The sequence below is a fragment of the Halichoerus grypus genome, chromosome X (genome assembly GCF_964656455.1).
Source record: "Halichoerus grypus chromosome X, mHalGry1.hap1.1, whole genome shotgun sequence".
NCBI classification, from domain to species: domain Eukaryota; kingdom Metazoa; phylum Chordata; class Mammalia; order Carnivora; family Phocidae; genus Halichoerus; species Halichoerus grypus.
This window is the reverse complement of record NC_135727.1, coordinates 131,018,709-131,034,290: the sequence shown is the minus strand read 5'-3', so window position 1 is coordinate 131,034,290 and position 15,582 is coordinate 131,018,709.

Genomic DNA, 15,582 nt, shown 5'->3' with positions numbered 1-15,582 from the left:
TTTATGAGAAAGTAGAGGGAAGATCAGAGGGAGAGGGCAAGCAGACTCTATGCCCAGCATGGAGCCAGACACAGGGCTCGATCTCAGGACCCTGAGATCACAACCTGAGCCGAAATCAAGAGTCAGATGCTCAGCTGACTGCACCACCAGGTGCCCCATCATTACCTTTAAATATATCAGTCAATAGATCTGTAAAAATCCTCTCAATTTTTTTAAGATTTTATTTTTAATTAATCTATACATCAAATGTGGGACTTGAACTCAACCCTGAGGTCAGGAGTCACATGCTCTACCAACTGAGCCAGTCAGGCACCCCCCAAATCTTCTCAGTTTTAATTGCTAATGCAGTAAATATGAATTGATATAAATTACACAGACAAATTTGGGGTCCTCAACCATTGAGAATGTAAAGAGGTTCTAACCTAAGGGGTTGGAGAAACCCTGACTATACTCTCAATATAAGAGTGGACAAGATGCAAACTTGGGCTCCACTCTAATCTGCAGAAGAGAAACATTGGCACTAAGCTAATAAGGCAAAGGGAAGTTCTTGAGAATTTCTAAACATCCATGTACCCTCTTGCAGAGTATTAGGAGAAATTCACACCACTTAGTTAGCACTCCTCCCCCCAAATCCCAAACTCTAAATTTAGTTTAAAATGTTCCTGAATTGATAGTGTCCAATGGCACAGTGATGAAATTTGAAATATCAAAGATACAATAACTGCTACAGCAAAGGGACCTAACTATTCAGGATGAATAACATCATTATATCATGCATTTGGGCTGAGTTTCAACCCCATAGAGACACCCAGAAGAACCAAACACATATCTTCTCTGGAGGAATGTCCCTTTCTTCTGGGCACAAGGAAAATGAGTAGCTCAAATGTAAAGCTTACTAAACCCATAAGGACTTAAGTCACTGTGAGCCAATTCCAGTGGACATGAGACATGGAACAAACAGAGCAACAAGGATTTCAGAGGTCTGAATTATTGGCTACAGATGGTAGTGTGACCAACTTGAAGAAAGCAAAGCAAGCTTGATTTGAAAACTCACTTTTTCAAATCAAGCTCCAAGAAATGAAAAATACAAACAGTGACATTTGAAACTCAATGGATGGGGTTTAAAAGTAGATCAGACATAACTGAAGAGAGAATTAGTGAACTGGAGGGCTCAATGATCCAGAAGCCAGCACAGAGGGACATAGAAATTAAACATGTGAAAGAAATGTGAAGAATTGCCGAAGGTACAAGAAGAAGAGTTAATGAATGTTAGAAAGACAGGAGAAAGAGTAAGTCAACAGGAATATCTGAAGAGATGATGGTTGAGAATCAACCAGAATCGAAAAGGCAGCAACCCACATGAACAGGAAATAACATCAGTCTCAGGAAGACTAAAAATAAATGCACACATACACATCATATGAAATTTCAGAATACCAAAGACAAAAAATAGTCTATTAAAAGCAGCCAGAGAAGAACAAAAAATAACAAATTACAAAGGCTGGATGGTAAGGCTTACAACTGATGTCTACCAAGCAGTGAAAGCCAGAAATACAAGAAGACAGAAAAATAAAATAATTTAAGGGTTGAAAGAAAATAGACCCCAGAGAAAATATTTCCCAAAAATGGGGGCTGAAATCAATACAGTTGCAAAAAACAATACCCTGAGGACATTTCCACGAGTGGACCATCATGGAAAGAAAGTGTAAAGACTGTGCATTAAGAAAATTGAACCTAGGGCGCCTGGGTGGCTCAGTTGGTTAAGCGACTGCCTTCGGCTCAGGTCATGATCCTGGAGTCTCCGGATCGAGTCCCGCATCGGGCTCCCTGCTCAGCAGGGAGTCTGCTTCTCCCTCTGACCCTCCCCCCCTCTCATGTGCTCTCTCTCGCTCTCTCATTCTCTCTCTCAAATAAATAAATAAAATCTTTAAAAAAAAAAAGAAAAGAAAATTGAACCTAACCCGAGTTGGAACCTGTGAGAATACAAGGGGTGAAGAAATCAGAAACACCGAATGCATAACACAGTATTACTCATGTCTTGTGAAGGTGGAACATCTGGTCATAAAATGAGGAGCCGTGTCTGAAATTAGTGCTTACCAAAGAAAACTTTCCGTGGAAAAAGATTAAAAGTAATTTTCAGGGTGTACAAACCTTATACAAGTGATGTTATACTTGATATTATCAATATGTTAAGGGTTGATAAAATCGATATATCCTACCCTAGGGGTCGTATAAATAGTGATCTTCTAGGACCACATAGCTCCATCTTGGTGCAGGCTCTGCTGCGATGCTTGGGAATGAAATGTGGAGGGTGTCTTAATGGATATCATCTACACCAAAACAGAAATGCCAGGAGGAGTCTTGCAGCAAGTGGGCATCCCTCAGAGCCCTGCTCAGCAGCCTTTCTGCTGCACCTGGCACACACACACACACACACACACACACACACACACACACACACACAGAGCCTGTAGGCAGAATGTTCCACTTACTGTTGACCTAGCGATTGACTTGTTAAACCCAGCATATTTCATTTCCTTTCAGATTGGCAGCAGGCTGCCAATCAATGCTGAAAGCCACCTGGTGGAAAGGTGACGGGGAGATGGACACAAAGGTGTATATGATAAAGCACAAATATTGGTTGCAAAGAATGGGGCTTTGGAAGTGAATGATGGCATTCTACCTGTCACATCAGACAATTCTACATGATAGCTTCTTTCCGTTCGTCTTTCTTTGTGGGAGGAAATATTCTATTCTGAGTATTCCCTCTGTTGGCTCACTCATCGGTTTGTTTATTAAAAGAATGAATAGCAATGAGAGACCAATGTCATTGATCTGCCCTTATATATGATATGCTTATAGCTCAATTACTTTTTTTTTAAAAAACTACAACGCTTTTTTTTTTTTTTTAACTTGGGCGATACAGCCTGAAGGTCTAACCTCACTTCACAACGTCAGCTTTATTCAACTCACACTACCATCTGTACAAGGAGCACAAGAATCCCCATGTCACAATAGCAGGTGGTCAGACACATGGAACCCAGCCCCAAGTCTCAACACTTATAAGGTTCAATTTATGGGAGTTAATTTTGTACATTCCTTGAATCACTTTTGATCACCCAGGATAATCGTATCTGAAAAGATGCAAAATGTTCAACTTCCTTCTTTGAAAACCTAATTTTAAAGGACATTCAACAACTGCTGTTGAACAAAGCGTTTCTCAGCAGAAGTATCTTTCCACGGTGATTTTCACATCAATTTATACAGTCTCATTTCATACAGATGAATATCTTCCTGGTTAAATCTTTGGGGGAAAAATATGAACTGATGGAGTAATACATAAAAGTGGATGACTCCTGAATTTGATTGGCTTTCAATTCTTTGGAAAATCATAGTTAAGTCATCACCACTTTATATATTCAACCAATATTTACTGGATCCTGATGCCATGTCAGCCAAGAAGAGCAGAGACAAGTAATACCTCTCTCTCTCTCACACCCTACCACACACATTCAATAATAGTGTTCAGTTATTGGTCTGTGGTCATCAAGGGATGCCTAGTGGCACTCAAAAAAATGTTAGCTTTTGAAACACAATTCCATTCCTCACAAAATCCATAGCCAAAACTCTGGGAGAAGCATTCCGATATTTGCCTTAAACTGTGTTTATTCAGACCCAAAAGAGATCTTACATGAAAACTCAAAACTGAAGTGTGCATGATCTTATTTTTTTGATATGTGCCTCATAGCTTAGCAAAATGTGTCCTCATCACCACCACCACCACCACCATCATCATCAATATCACCATCATCATCGCCATCATCATCATCACTACCATTACCAGCTGCCATTTTGGGCTTCTGGGAGAACAATCTGATCCCAAAGGACCTTCTCCCTCTCTACTTTATTCCAGGGAGACAGTGGTCTGACTGATTTTTTCCTTCGAGCCGTGGAGCATCCTTGGTGGCCTAGAAACAGCTCAAAGTGATGATCGAACCTCCTTGTGAGACACCGTCTAAGTGGTCTGTTGACAAATCGGTCTGGTCTGAGCATCGTAAATGATTTCCAGTGCAGTTTCTGTTCTTGTACACTCATTTTTTGCCCTGTCACTCTACAGTTCCTTGGGAATAAATTAATGAAAGCTGAACTGAATGTTGTCTTTTTCTCTCCTTTAACTTCTCTTCAACAAGTATTGTTTTTTCTCTGTGGGAACTCACTGTCCTGAACAAGTGTAGGCACAGAAATCCTCATTTTATTACTTCACCCTTCTGGGAAAAATAGCAGGAGTAAGGATGAGCCATCTCTGGTTATGGCCATCTGGATACTAAAATACTCACTTGGCTCCATCAACTAATTTTGAAACAGTGGCTTGAGATGTATGGTGTGCATCTGTGAGAGTAAACTTAGATATAAGTCAGAGAAGGGATCCAAAAAACCTATGCTTGGAAAATACACTAGGAAAGAATTGGAGGAGAAAAACAAAAACAATGGTATTTATTTAGATCAGATGTGGTTGTATCTGACTGGACCAAAGGCACAAGTCTTCTTATGGCCACAGCTCATGCCACACCTGAGTCCCATGGAGGAGCCACAGAAAATCAAGGGTGCCAAATTAGCTGTTTACTTCTGAGCTTCTGTGGCTGACAGTTGCATTTTGGCCCCATTTAGTGAGACCTGGTGGTGTACTCTTAGCAAAGTTAGGGCTTGAGATCCAAACCTTAGTGTATCTGGGAGGATAGCCCACCTGACTGCTGTGTGTCAACCAGGCTTGCCTGCAACCCCACAGTTTCAAATAATTGTTCAAGCAGATGAATGGCATCAGGCTGCCAAGATGAAGTGACAAAACATCCAGGGGGATGGAGCCTGGTGAGGGAAAGGCAGGCAGGAAAACTCTGGAAATTGAGGCAGGGAGACTTTTGTCATTGGATGAGCCATCGATCTATCCATCTATCCATCCATCCACTCATCTCTCCAACCATCCACCCATCCATCTATCCACCCATCCATCCATCTATCTATCCAACCATCCACCTATCCAACTATCCACCCATTTACACATCCACATATTCACCCAGCCACCCAGCATCCAACCATCCATCCATCCATCAATCCATCATCTGTTTCCTCATGCTTGCTTGCATGCATGCATGCATCCATTTAACATGCATGCATGATATGTGAAGAACTTCTCCAGCCTTGGGGACACAAAGAAGGCATAAAGATATGGTCCAGTGAACAGAACTCCAGGCTCCCAGTCAGGGTTGAGGCTCCAGGAAGAAAGAACATGGACACAGGAGGAAGGGCTCAGTAATTGCACTCAGTAATTCAGATGCAGCAATCTCGTACTTTAGAAGACTGATTGACTACAAAGGGCATGGTGGATGATGATGTAGGGTTCCAGTCAGCATCTAGAGATCAGCACCAAAGTGCTCCCTAATCAGGCAGCCTAGTGAGAAAAGGAACATAATTTTACCCTCTCCATGAAGGTGCTGCTACAAGAAGGGCTTTCTCTGTGGTCTGCTTTAAAGCTCCCTTGCTCAAGTCCAGATTGATCTGGGAACTGACATGGAAATGAGCCTCTTAGTTGAGATACTGGGAGGGGGCAGTGAAGGACTCCCTGGATGAAGTTAGAGGCTGGAATGAGGAAAATGAAACCCATGAGCAAAAGTTAAAGAGAAGGTGCAGAGGTGAAAAGAATCTGGAGCAGAGGTTGGAAAAGAGGTAGCATTTGCCCTGGTGAAGGGCAGAAAAGAATATCCAAGACAAGGGCACTTGGGTGGCTTAGTCAGTTAAGCATCCAACTCTTGATTTTGGCTCAGGTCATGATCTCAGGGTCCTGGATCGAGCCCCAGGTTGGGCTGTGCACTCAATGGGGAGTCTGCTTGAGGATTCTGTCTGTCTTCCTCTACCCCTCCCTCCCACTCACTCACGTGTACTCTCTCTCTGTCTCAAATAAATAAATAAATCTTAAAAAAAAGAATATCTAAGGCAGAGGGAATTCTGGAAGCCAGGGCGACTGTTATTTACGAGGGTCTTGTTTGCAGAACAACATGGAATCCAGGCCAGCTGCAGGACACATGGTGGGTCATGGAAGATGCATGGTTGGGGAAACTTGAGGATAGGAGGAGATGGACAGGTGGCCAAGGACTTTGGACTGTAGGCAATGAGACCCCGGTGGAGGCATGGGAAGTAGAAGGTCACTCTTCTGCATCACCCGGATTCCAGCGGGGAGAGAGTAGAAGTGGGGAAACCATTTAGGAGACCATTATAATTGGAAAGAACAGCTCACAGTAGGAGGGTGACAACAGAGAAACAAAGGTGCCAAAGAGATTTTGAAAAGTGAGCTAGGTACAGGAATGTGAAGTGCATGGAAGTTTCAAAAATCGCTCCCTCTGAAGGAGTAGTGGTGGGTGCTTATCATTTTTGTTCTCAGAAGAAATCACTGCATTCCTAAAATAGGATAAATGGAAGATGTTTATTATGAAGATGTTTATCTTCTTGTAGAAGACGTGGGCAATGGGGGTGTGTGTCAATGGTATAATTAAAAGTACTGTGTGAACAAGAGAGGGAAGTTTTACTGAGAACATCAGGCATCCATAAAGATGCGCTCGTGGGAAATTCAGACTTTTAAAGGAAAGTGGCCCCCTCACAATTCAACTTTACAGACTGTAATAAAATCCTGGGGTTTGGCTACAGAAAGCAGTCAACTGTTTTTGACTAGATTAGTTTTAATTTAGTTAAGGAGCAAATATATATATTTTTAAAGATTTATTGAATTATTCGAGAGAGAGAGAGACAGAGAGAGGGGGAAGGGTAGAAGGAGAGGGAGAGGATCTGAAGCAGACCCCGCGCTGAGAATGGAGCCTGACCGTGGGGCTCGATCCCAGGACCCTGAGATCATGACCTGAACTGAAAAAATCAAGTCTGACGCTCAACTGACTTTGCCACCCAGGCGCCCCACAAATATATAATATTTTTTTAAAGTATCTCTTTAATATAATGTCCAAAAGCATGAGGCAAACTCAACCAGCAGAGGAAGCAAGGTGTGCAAAGCTATGGAGTTAACATGAAGAGACTTCAGCACACACATAAGTTCTGACTTCTACTGGAGGAAAAGACAACTTAAATTGGGATTTCCTCTGTTAGCATGCAATCTCCATGATGGAGCACCCTCTGAATCAACAGGGTAACCAATGACAACTGTCATCCTTGACTATCATCAGAGTCAGAATGCTGGGGATAAGGTGCCCGGCTTTCTTTGCCCATAAATAGTTAATTGGAAGGGAATGAGGAAGGTAAGTAGGTCCCTACAGATTGGTGACAGTCTGGATAGGCTGAAAGAAGGAGAGAAATAGCCCCTACAGTCTGTTCGGGATCATGTTTCAGATGGGGGCATCTGTGTGGCATCTTCCCACTAAGAACTTGATGGTACCAGAAATAAGTCTGCCCGAGATTTAAAACTGATAAATCCACACTCACATCTTGCCAAATGGACGTGGCCAGCTATCTGTTGAATGCAAACCAAGAGCCTGTCTATAACTGTTTAATTGAAGAGTTGGGGAACACCCAACATTCCAATTAAGATGACCTGGCTCTGATCTCCTAGAGGCAGGCAGAAACGTGACTGGGATTTAATACGTGGGAATCCAGTTAATCATGTTATTCTGGGTATACAGAAAGGCTGTGTTAATTAGAAGAGAAACAATCAGCTTCCATCACGATTGCCCAGAACGTTCAGGGGAACAATGAAACCTTCATATGATGGATGTGAATAAACTGTATCTATAACTCAATATCCTCAGAGTCTCAAGTTAGTACATATATAATATGAAATGTATTATGATAGATATATGATAGTACATATATAATATAAAATGTATTATGATAGAAAAGTACACCAGTGTATGAATCTATATATATATATAATTTGTACCTGTATGTAGGATATATTTCTATGGCTGAATAGGCTAAGTATATTAATGCATGGGGTTAAACAGTCAACAGGTGTCTATACTGAGGGGCATCTCACAGCTCTAATACAGTAAATGTCCACTATGAACTCCTAAGGAGAGGAAGTCCAACAAGAAATGTCTCTTCAACATTTATAGGTGGAGTCTTGTGATATCTGCTGACCTTCTTTCTGATTTAGTGTTCTGTGGAATGTATTTTGGGACATTCTGGCATAAGACATAGAAAGATGACACCCAAGGGCTGTCCCTTGGCAGTGTTCATCCATCCCTGACTGTGGGGTGCACATGTGGGCCAAAGGATGCCCAACTTTGTAGCAGAGCCTGTCCTGATGCCCACCTAAGTCTCTTTCCCCTCCCCTCACTGTAATGGGAGTTTTAGGTAGACACACTATTCATGTGGCCAAGAAGAGGGAGAAGAACCCAAGTCTGGAGGAATCCTGGCAACTGGGGAAAGAAAAGAGGAAGAAGAGGAGGGAGAGATCAAGAGAACATGAGGCGGAGAAGAAGACGGTGGTCCCAACACTGAGCAGAATCATGGAAGCCCAGAGTGGGAGCTGACAGAGGATGGGGAAGCCAATGGATAGAATGCCCAAGAGAGAGGGGGCAGATACCACCAGGAAGCACATCACATGAGCGTTTGGACTTGCAAGCTTGTGAGTAGAAGCCATCTAGGGAAAGCTGTAAGAAATTGAGTTGAGGTTGGTGGCAGCTATGAGGTTGGCAAAAAAGAGGGCTCTGTCTTCGCTGGACAGCAGCCCTCAACTATACCTGTGGTTTGGGTTTAGAGATTAAGAAGAAATTCCGACTCGTTAGAACGAACTCTGTCTCATAGCATGAATTTCCAAGGGAAGTGTTAAGTTTCATCTTCTGAGTGTTTTGTTGTTTTGAAAAAGTTAGACACTTTCTTCCAGCTGTGTCTTGAGTTCAATCCTATGATGGAGCCACAGACTTTACTAAGAAGGCCCACGCACAGGAGCTTTTGCAAAAAAAAAAAAAAAAATGAATGGCAGGTGAAATTGCTTTGAGCTGCCAAAAACCTAACAAACAGCCCACTGTCAATTACTTGTCATGGGCTTCTCGGTGCTTTGCAAAGGCTTATTTTAGCTTTTGGGAAAATCTACTTATCCCAAAATAAACGCTTGCAGTGGGTTGCTGTAGGAGAAATAGAGCCACATGGTTCAATGGAAGACTGTGCAGGGGAATGATGCTGGTGTAAGTACACCTTCTAAATTACTTTAGAAAATACCAAAGGAGCTAAGCTACCGTGACCCTTCACAATGAAGATGAGCATACAGCACTCTTGCTTTTAGAAACTGCAAAAGGAATTAGGTTCATAAACTGTGTCAGGCACAACCAGAATTGGAGGGTCCTCCTTGAGTATTAGGAATTGTGCTGGACTGACAGCATATACCCACAGATTTGTTTAATTCCGGCAACAGAGAGTTGCATGCAACTCTGTATGAGACATCTGTTCTTATTGTCTTTTAGTTTATTTCTTAGAATGGCCTACGCCATCCAGCAGAAAATGGAATCGGTGAGGTGAAAGTTTGCGACCACTAAACCTTTCCTGTTTTGGTCCGGGTTTGAGATTTTTAAGATGTAGATACAAACACTCAAATGACACCCTTGGATGTAGACATTTCATGAGATCATGTCCCAGCTAGAAATGCATATTTTATGCCAGCCATACCGCTGGTGATACTATTTTAAATCATTTTGGAAAAACATCTCAAACTCTACAGTCTAATTCCCAAACTGATACATGGCCAAAAAGATCCATAGAGACCCAATGATATGACAGATTTTTCTTCCTCATCCCATAGAATCATATAGCTGTCTACCCTTTTGGGGTGCTCTATTACATAAACATTTCTTTTCTTTTCCTGAGCATGTTGTAACTGGTTTTTCCAAGTCCTGAGGCCCCCATGAAAATGTTGATCTTTCTTCTTTACAACTGTAAACTCTGAATCTCATGGACACATTCCTAAAGGTGTATATCACTCCATCTTGACCAAGTTTTGTCATCATGTCAGAAACAGATGATGAGGGGCGCCTGGGTGGCTCAGTCATTAAGCGTCTGCCTTCAGCTCAGGTCATGGTCCCGGGGTCCTGGGATCGAGCCCCACGTCAGGCTCCCTACTCGGAGGGGAGTCTGCTTCTCCCTCTCCCTCTGCCCCTCCCCTGCTTGTGCTCTCTCTATCAAATAAATGAATAAAATCTTAAAAAAAAAAAAGAAAAAGAAAGAAAAAAGAAACAGATGATGATATACCTGCTGGGGTCTTATTAGTCACTTGGGGAAAGAGTAATCCCATGGTGTAAGCCAGCTCCAAAAGCCAGCTTGGCCCATCTCTTCATTGATTTTGGTAGACTTTTGATGACTCATTCAGAGTCCAGCAAAGCAAATAAGTATGGGTGAGGACATTTCGTATTCTATTTTCCAGCATCCTGACAACAGAAAAACTATAGAACATTTCTGTGGACATATGGTTGCCTCCTCTTCTCCAACACCCAAGGTATTTCTCAAGAAACAGAGAATTTAGAATGTTCTATAGTGTTCTAAATGGACACCCCAACCTGAGCCATCTGAGAGAGTCCTATAAGCTTCCTATCTAAATATAAATAGGGAGGTTTGGTGATTCATCTCTCAAATTCTGTTTTGTGTGTTTAGGTGTCTCTTCTCTCCCCCATCACTGGGTGGCAGAGCAAAGCCTTCCTAGCTGGATGAAATGAAGGCTTCCCATGGCAACCAGAAAACATCGGACTCACTCACCATCATCCAATAACCTCATGAGAAGGTGATCAATATCCATCAGCCACAGAGTTCAGCTGCTGGGGCTGTTTAAGGGACCGAAGATGTCAGTCTCCACATAGCCAAGTCCTATCAGGAACCAGAGTGGGATGCGAAGGAGGTAAACATAACCCAATCTGACAGGAAACCATTGAGGAGGTTCAAAATTAAACTTGGACCATGCACAGAAAGAATTAATTCCTGGAGACCACTCGACTGCCATCAGTAGCAGAGATTCATTACTAGGCAGGACACATCCTGCTCTGAGCATCTGCCAATTCATTGCCTCCGTGGACATTGTGTTTATTTAGCATTTTCCAAATGTGAGGAAGGTTACGTAAAAAGTACTAAGACCTCATCCTCCTTCTCCAGGAGTTGACATGTGTGAATGAATAATAAAGTATCTATGGAAACAGAACACATGTATGGAGTCCACAACAGAAGTATAAGAAAGGAGGGTGGCGTTTCAAGTGGTGGAGTGATTCGTGGGGGGCTCAGGAGAGTCCTTGAATGGGAAAAAGAATTGTGCTGTGGAGTTTCTCTTAGTTTTCTGAAAATCCTATGACAAATGTCTACAAACTGGGTGCCTTCAAGCAACAGAGACGTATTCTTTCTCAGTGTGGAGGACAGAACTCCAAAATCAAGGTGTTGGCAGCACTGGTGCCTTCTGAGGGTTGTGAGGGAGAATCTGTCCCATGTTCCTCTCTCCCAGTTTCAGTGGCTGCTGGCCATCCTTGGCATTTCTGGGCTTGTAGATGCATCATTCCAATTTCCGCCTCTTTCTTCAGATGGACTTGTTCTCTGCGTTTCTCTTCTCTTCCGTCTGCTATGGGGACATGAGTCATTGGATTTGAGTCTACCCTATTTTGGGATTCTTACATCAATAGCATCTGCAAAGACCCTTTTCTGAATTAGGGCCATAATCCCCAGGTACCAAGGGTTGGGATGTAGGACATATCTTTCAGGGGAACAATTCAACCCATTATAGACCTTGAGCAGTGTAGTGGTGTAGGAGAAAGAAAAAAGTAGCATGGAAATCCATAAAATCACGAACCCTTTTATTTCCCCATGAAGGATTGCCCCATGACATCTCAACCATCCATAATCTATGTGGAAGGTCAGTTTGTCAACAAGTTCACAGATTCTCATAATGGGAATTATGTCCAAGAGTTTTGAGTATGTTCATTATTGGAGTAGAACCAAAATTTTAAAACCTGGGCCAGTTGGTGTTGACAATATCCCCCATATGAAATGATTCATCAGAAAGGCCAAGAATGTGAGTCTTTTAGGACTATGGAAGAAAAGATTACCTAGGAAGTGCTCAGGAAAAATCGCTTCGAGGTACAGTTGAGAGATTCCAGCAAAGAGTTGGTGTGCTTTTGGACTCTTGAGTTTTTATCTGCCTGGTTTACTTTTCTCTCCTCAACTCATCCTATGGGTCCTTCCCTGTCCTGTTTTTCTAGTTCTTTCTTCTCATTTCTGTGTACATCGGTCATAACAACTGCCTCATTAAGTGCTTAAGGATCCTTAATCCACCTTTCCCCTTGGCTCAGAGCTTCTTGAGTGTCTCACAAAGTGGCCTGATATTGATTATTTTTTGTTTCTCAGCTCTCAGTGAAAGCATCCCATACCTGGAGAGGAATCTAACCATGATCGAGTAGACCCCCCATTCACAGCACACATGCAGAAATAAATGCCTGTCACGAAATTATCTCCGCTTGGAGGAAATAATGTTGATCTTGAAAATGAAAGTTCTATTGAAGAGTTTCAGACGGGGGAATATGATGGAGGTGTGAATGAGCAGGACTTGGCAGCTGCCCTGGGTGCGGACAAATGGGAGCTCAGAGACGCCAACCTCAGAGGTGATGAACTACTTCCATCACCCTGTGGAATTTTCTGACATCCCAAATCCAATTACCCAACATTGGGCAATCTCACTCTCTCTGTTGGCTTTGTCCCCAAGAATGAGCTGTGCTGGGTGGGGAAGCACATAGCAATGCAGGATGTTCTTGTTCCTACCTTTTTTCTGAGTTTTGGGTATTTCTTTGTTTCAGCTTGCCCGCTGGCTTCATTCCCTTCTCCTAGTGCCTCCACAGTATGGTCCTTTAGGAGAAGATGGTAGACACATCTTGACGATATGTCTCGATGATTGAAGCTTGATGAAATCAGCTTTTTATGTATTCAACCAACACCTAGAGCATTAAGTCCATCCCCTTCCCTTAGTTATTGGACTGGCTCTTAACTTTTGTCCTGGTACAAGTCAACCATGGTCATGGCCATGGAGCCACAGGGTGGGTGAGCTGTGGGTGGGACATCACCACAAAACCTGCAAACTCTGCCCACTGAGGTGGTTGATGCATCACTAGGCAAGATCCCTCATGAGTAGGGTGAGGCCCTTTTTGAGACCATCAACTGGGAGTAGAAAAGCCTAAGTAAGCCATGTTGTTGACAAAGAGTTTATATCTTACCTGCTAGCCAGAGAGATGTGATTAAAAAAAAAAAAACCATGATTTACTTATAGTTTGGAGGTGATTTCTAAACAATGGGGCCACATTCCCTTCTGAGGCTCCAGGGGAGGATCCTTCCTGCCTCTTCTAGCTTCTGGGGGCTTCAGGTGTCCCTGGGCTTATGGCCGCGTCCCTCCCATGTCTGCCTCCATCTTCACGTGGCTTCTCCTCTGTGTCTGTGTCTCCTCTTCTGTCTCTTCTAAGAACACTGGTCATTCACTTTAGGGCCACCATGATCCAGGATGGTCTCATCTCAGATCCTTCACTTAAGTACATCTGGAAAGTCCTTGTTCCCATTTAGGGTCACATTCATGTGTTCTAAGGATTGGAGCCTGATATTTGGAGGGCCATTATTTGGCCCACCACACCTGGTAGAGAAGGTGTCCTTGGGGTGGGACCACTCATTCCTGCCATGCAACACTGGGCAGGCTTCAGAATCTGAGCTCTGTTTCCTCTGTTGCATGGAGTCACATGCTAGATAAAGGATCTCATCCTTAACAACCAGAAAGCTTCACTGGAACTCTCTTTCCTAGAGAGTTCTGAGTGGAAAGGAAGCATTTCTGGGAATAAACACAGTAGAAGGGAAACTTCCATTGCTGTGCACATTTTGTGGATCTAGTCATCTTTCTCGATAGCCAGAAAGCAAGGCATGCGGGGTTGCACTTGATGCCAAGATTTACAGAAGGGAAAGGTTTCCAAAAGGCTACTTTAAAAGGTGAACACTAAATTAGGAAAGATGCCTCCCCCCACCCCCCACCCCAGAGTGCGTCAAAGACTTGGTAAGGAAACTTCTAATGTAATTTGAGGTTTTGAAAGTATTGTAAAGAGGAACAAGAAGGTTGGAAATGTATCTGGTCACAATCAGGGAATGATGTAGCCAACTGTCAAGACATGCCATTTTTATGCTTTCCAGTAATTAAAAACAGGTGCTTCTACTGCACGAGTAAAGCCATATGTGTACAGTGGGCTGTTTCCAAAAAGGTTGGGTGAGGCAACAGAGCTTCTCTTTCAAAGCAAAGCACAAGTCCATGTGTTTCTGGAAGGCAGCAAGTTTCCACACCATGGTATTTTGAGATCCCCTTCCCCTAGCTCCAAGCATCTCCTTGAATGAAAGTAGGGATTGTGTAAGTGTCCTTTAACATGGGAAGGTTCCCATAATAACCAATTTCCTGGTTTCTGTATTTATGATACGTTGACATCATGGTGTCTTGCTGACCCTAAAAGGACGGCCCTTCCCAGGGCTAGCCAGTTCCTAGAGACAGCAAACAACACGCGGTGGGGGGGGGGGGGGGGGGGCGGGGAGGAGAAGATTCCTTTCAAATGCAAACGAAGCAGTCCAGAGCCCACGCTCCCCACCGTCTCCTTTATGGGACTCTCATATTCTGGGACACCTGCCCAAATCTCCCCAGGACCAGGTGCCACACAACTGAGACAGCCCCAATGCCCTGGAACCTGCTGAAACTATTCACAGTGGCCAGTGGTAAGCCTGCTCACCCCGTTTGTCCCATTCCTTCCCACAAAAACCACAATAAAGTTTCTTGTCCATGTTTCCCCCATTCCTTCCGCCTCCTGACAAATTCAGCTGCTGCTTCCCCACATGGCTGTGCATGGCATGGTGTGCCCCCTCCCCTTGGGGACTGTCAACTATCTCTACTCCCCCATCTCTATTGAGATAAAATTGACAAATAAAAATTGTATATATTTAAGGTGTACATTTGACATTTTGATATACGTATATATTGTGAAATTGCCACAAGGCAGCTGATGAACAAATATCTATCATCCCCAAGAATTACCAATTTCTTTGTTTCACAGAAAATTTCAAGTATACGATACACTCTTGTTCAGTATAATCACACTGCTGTAAATCTCATGTACAAACCACCTTCTCAATGGCAGCCACCTTCGGATTTGCTGCCCATCCTATACCTGAATGATAATAAAGCCTATATTTTAAAACAGTTTCCTGTCCTGAAATTTCTGGTCTGAGTGTTGCGTAGTTGTGTCTGAAGCAGACGTTATTCTGCGTATCATGGCTCCTGTCATTTGCCATCAAGATTCATCTTGGGAGCCATCTGCTCTAAGCAGTGGCAGACATCACTCACCGTCAACCATATGGAGCAACAGAACTCCTTTTGGATATCAAAAACTTCATATAGCCTCACATGACTGCAATCTACCACAGCGTTCTTAGAGTGGGGACGTACAACGTGCCAAAATAGCTACTACTCATTTTGTTGTAATTTGTGATGTATTTGTGTTTTATCTGAAAAAAAAATTGTGTGTTCATAGTTGGCACATATTATTTATGAGTATT